At 53.2% G+C, this 5,000-nt stretch overlaps 1 non-coding gene across 1 annotated transcript in view; it reads right to left on the bottom strand.

The window, feature by feature from the left end:
- The window catches only part of LOC124747075, a 1,909-nt gene extending 211 nt beyond the window's left edge, over positions 1-1,698 (bottom strand). The window contains exon 1 of the ribosomal RNA XR_007011515.1: positions 1-1,698. This exon is cut by the window's left edge and continues 211 nt beyond it. This is a non-coding gene — a ribosomal RNA (small subunit ribosomal RNA).
- Positions 1,699-5,000: the final 3,302 nt, after the last annotated feature.

Genomic DNA, 5,000 nt, shown 5'->3' with positions numbered 1-5,000 from the left:
CGCGCTTACTGGGAATTCCTCGTTCATGGGGAACAATTGCAAGCCCCAATCCCTAGCACGAAGGAGGTTCAGCGGGTTACCCCGACCTTTCGGCCTAGGAAGACACGCTGATTCCTTCAGTGTAGCGCGCGTGCGGCCCAGAACATCTAAGGGCATCACAGACCTGTTATTGCTCAATCTCGTGCGGCTAGAAGCCGCCTGTCCCTCTAAGAAGAAAAGTAATCGCTGACAGCACGAAGGATGTCACGCGACTAGTTAGCAGGCTAGAGTCTCGTTCGTTATCGGAATTAACCAGACAAATCGCTCCACCAACTAAGAACGGCCATGCACCACCACCCACCGAATCAAGAAAGAGCTATCAATCTGTCAATCCTTCCGGTGTCCGGGCCTGGTGAGGTTTCCCGTGTTGAGTCAAATTAAGCCGCAGGCTCCACTCCTGGTGGTGCCCTTCCGTCAATTCCTTTAAGTTTCAGCTTTGCAACCATACTTCCCCCGGAACCCAAAAGCTTTGGTTTCCCGGAGGCTGCCCGCCGAGTCATCGGAGGAACTGCGGCGGATCGCTGGCTGGCATCGTTTATGGTTAGAACTAGGGCGGTATCTGATCGCCTTCGAACCTCTAACTTTCGTTCTTGATTAATGAAAACATACTTGGCAAATGCTTTCGCTTCTGTTCGTCTTGCGACGATCCAAGAATTTCACCTCTAACGTCGCAATACGAATGCCCCCGCCTGTCCCTATTAATCATTACCTCGGGTTCCGAAAACCAACAAAATAGAACCGAGGTCCTATTCCATTATTCCATGCACACAGTATTCAGGCGGGCTTGCCTGCTTTAAGCACTCTAATTTGTTCAAAGTAAACGTGCCGGCCCACCGAGACACTCAATAAAGAGCACCCTGGTAGGATTTCAACGGGGTCCGCCTCGGGACGCACGAGCACGCACGAGGCGGTCGCACGCCTTCGGCTCGCCCCACCGGCAGGACGTCCCACGATACATGCCAGTTAAACACCGACGGGCGGTGAACCAACAGCGTGGGACACAAATCCAACTACGAGCTTTTTAACCGCAACAACTTTAATATACGCTATTGGAGCTGGAATTACCGCGGCTGCTGGCACCAGACTTGCCCTCCAATAGATACTCGTTAAAGGATTTAAAGTGTACTCATTCCGATTACGGGGCCTCGGATGAGTCCCGTATCGTTATTTTTCGTCACTACCTCCCCGTGCCGGGAGTGGGTAATTTGCGCGCCTGCTGCCTTCCTTGGATGTGGTAGCCGTTTCTCAGGCTCCCTCTCCGGAATCGAACCCTGATTCCCCGTTACCCGTTACAACCATGGTAGGCGCAGAACCTACCATCGACAGTTGATAAGGCAGACATTTGAAAGATGCGTCGCCGGTACGAGGACCGTGCGATCAGCCCAAAGTTATTCAGAGTCACCAAGGCAAACGGACCGGACGAGCCGACCGATTGGTTTTGATCTAATAAAAGCGTCCCTTCCATCTCTGGTCGGGACTCTGTTTGCATGTATTAGCTCTAGAATTACCACAGTTATCCAAGTAACGTGGGTACGATCTAAGGAACCATAACTGATTTAATGAGCCATTCGCGGTTTCACCTTAATGCGGCTTGTACTGAGACATGCATGGCTTAATCTTTGAGACAAGCATATGACTACTGGCAGGATCAACCAGGGAGCTGCGTCAACTAGAGCTGAGCAGCCGGCCGCCCGGGAGTGTGTCCCGGGGGCCCGCGCGAACACGCAAGCGTCCGCTCAATCATTCTGCAAACAGGAGGAGGCTGAGCTCCCCTGCACAATACACCTCGAAACCCTCTCAGGTCCCGGCGGCGCGCAGCGCCGTCCCAAGTACTTGGTCGGGTTCGAGAGAGGCGCAATCGCCCGGAGTTAGGCGAGTAGACGCTTTCGGTGCGACCACCCGTGCTCCCAACTGAGCTTGCCGCTGCCGACAGAGGCCCGGGAGCGTGCTGTCGTGGCATTGCCGGCGGGAGACAACACGCGCCACCTACGGTGACCGGCAGCTCCAACGCCAGCGCCACAGAAGGACAAAAGCCCCACTTGGGTGCCGAAGCGAACTCTCCCAGCACAGCGCACGCGCCAACACATCCGCACAGCTGCGATACAAACCACCAGCGAGAACCGCTGGGGCGACCGAGCAGCAGACGGCGTCGCGGCGCCGAGCGCCGGGCGGCGGCGCATCCTCAACGCACACAGTCCTCAATCGGACCAGCACACTGAAGATGTCCACCGCGCTTCGCACCGGGCCCGCGAGGACCTACTTTGGCCGCACGGCGCCGCGCGCAGGGTGCGCCGGCGCGCAGCTGCGACGCCTGCCGCGTCCGTCGGCCGGCGCGCCTGCCACTGGCCGCCCCCACCAGCCGGCTGTAGCGCGTGCGCCCACGCACCGCGCGGCCAGCACGCCGGGAGGCGCCCCCTCACCGGCCGGGGACGGTCCCACCCAGCCACCGCCGCGTATCGCTTCACACCCAGATGCCGTTCAGTTTCGTCGGCATGGTGGGTATCGCTGGAACAACCGGTTCGTACCTCAACCTATCGTCGCCATCACCGATTCACCCCTAGCGAGAACAACCGCACCACAACAGGTTACCATTTGTTCATTTGCGTAACTTCACCAGAAAACGCAGGCGTCCATCGCCATTTGCAACTTCAACGATTATTGCATGCCTGTGTCAGGTGTCACGCCACACTACGTCTGCCCACATACACGCAACAAAATGTGCACGCCTAGACAATACGTGGAAGGTGGCCCCCGTACGTATGCGATGTCCATTGCTCGAACGACTGTCAACCGGCCTCTGTAGCATGTCGCAGATATGGAACGCGGTGCACCATGCCATCACGGTGTGTGAGGAGAGACGACTAGGTCCGAATACATCAACAGACAGCTCATGCTGATCGCCATCCACGGCGTCCGTTCCTCCCACACGTCTCTATGGCGTACCACACTGCAATCCAGCTCTCATAGGGAGACGACACGTAGCTGCGTGCACAATATTTGCACTGTATGGTCCGCCGTTTTTGGGCGCAGTCGTTGTACGGTCACACATGTGCCACGATGTATCATTCGGTACATAAGGACGAATGTGCAGTACAGATTGTGGTTTACGCGTACGACATTAGCGGACGGTTGACACAGGCCGCACCACAACGTAGCCTGAGTACGTCGCATGCGAAGGGCATTGAACATGCAAACTTCTCACCAACCAGCTTGCGAAGGCAGGGGGGCAAGGTGGGGACGTGGGGAGGGGCGGCATGTACGTCCTGCTGCCATCCACATTACAGTGTACAGCAGGAGCATGTGGAAAGTCAGCAAGACTTGCAAGGTGTTTAACATGAAGCGATACACAGGGGAGCGGGCAGTGCGAGTAGCGAACTATATTGCGAGGGTTGCGGGTGGGCAACACTACACTAATTGAACGAGTCGTATAACAATTACAGAGCAGGTTTAGGCGACAACATGGGTTACGTTAGGGGACAACGTGGGTTACGTTAGGGGACAACGTGGGTTACTTTAGGGGACAACGTGGGTTAGGTTAAGGCACAACGTGGGTTAGGTTAAGGCACAACGTGGGTTAGGTTAAGGCACAACGTGGGTTAGGTTAAGGCACAACGTGGGTTAGGTTAAGGCACAACGTGGGTTAGGTTAAGGCACAACGTGGGTTAGGTTAAGGCACAACGTGGGTTAGGTTAAGGCACAACGTGGGTTAGGTTAAGGCACAACGTGGGTTAGGTTAAGGCACAACATGGGTTAGGTTAAGGCACAACGTGGGTTAGGTTAAGGCACAACGTGGGTTAGGTTAAGGCACAACGTGGGTTAGGTTAAGGCACAACGTGGGTTAGGTTAAGGCACAACATGGGTTAGGTTAAGGCACAACATGGGTTAGGTTAAGGCACAACATGGGTTAGGTTAAGGCACAACATGGGTTAGGTTAAGGCACAACATGGGTTAGGTTAAGGCACAACATGGGTTAGGTTAAGGCACAACATGGGTTAGGTTAAGGCACAACGTGGGCACAACATGGGTTAGGTTAAGGCACAACATGGGTTAGGTTAAGGCACAACATGGGTTAGGTTAAGGTACAACATGGGTTAGGTTAAGGTACAACATGGGTTAGGTTAAGGTACAACATGGGTTAGGTTAAGGTACAACATGGGTTAGGTTAAGGTACAACATGGGTTAGGTTAAGGTACAACATGGGTTAGGTTAAGGTACAACATGGGTTAGGTTAAGGTACAACATGGGTTAGGTTAAGGTACAACATAGGTTAGGTTAAGGTACAACATAGGTTAGGTTAAGGTACAACATAGGTTAGGTTAAGGTACAACATAGGTTAGGTTAAGGTACAACATAGGTTAGGTTAAGGTACAACATAGGTTAGGTTAAGGTACAACATAGGTTAGGTTAAGGTACAACATAGGTTAGGTTAAGGTACAACATAGGTTAGGTTAAGGTACAACATAGGTTAGGTTAAGGTACAACATAGGTTAGGTTAAGGTACAACATAGGTTAGGTTAAGGTACAACATAGGTTAGGTTAAGGTACAACATAGGTTAGGTTAGGTTAGGTTAGGTTACACGTTGTTGTAAGGAAAGGTGTAGGGGGGGGGGGCGGGGGCGGCAGGTTCGTTGATAGTGATTATAGTAAGTGAATGCTTGTGACATGATCAGATTTGTCACGTCAGGATGCACCTTTGGCTTATTAGAGGCGGCGCTCCAATTCTATGCTTGTGTGAGACCTGTGTCTTTGACTCATGTCATTGTTTGTGCGCTGTGACAGGAGGTACTATTGTGATGTTGGGTGCACCGTTGTATAGGACATGTGTGGGTGTTGGTGCCTGGTCTGCGCAATGGTGGATGTCGAAAGGCTGGGATATTGTATTTTCCGCATGGACCTCCTGGTCTGGTTGTGATAGTGTGGATTGTGTAATGTGGCGGAGAAGATGCACTGGATGTTGTTCC

Source organism: Schistocerca piceifrons, unplaced genomic scaffold (genome assembly GCF_021461385.2).
Source record: "Schistocerca piceifrons isolate TAMUIC-IGC-003096 unplaced genomic scaffold, iqSchPice1.1 HiC_scaffold_38, whole genome shotgun sequence".
Classification (NCBI taxonomy): domain Eukaryota; kingdom Metazoa; phylum Arthropoda; class Insecta; order Orthoptera; family Acrididae; genus Schistocerca; species Schistocerca piceifrons.
The sequence above is the reverse complement of the archived record's forward strand: the minus strand, read 5'-3'. Positions and strand labels throughout refer to the sequence as shown.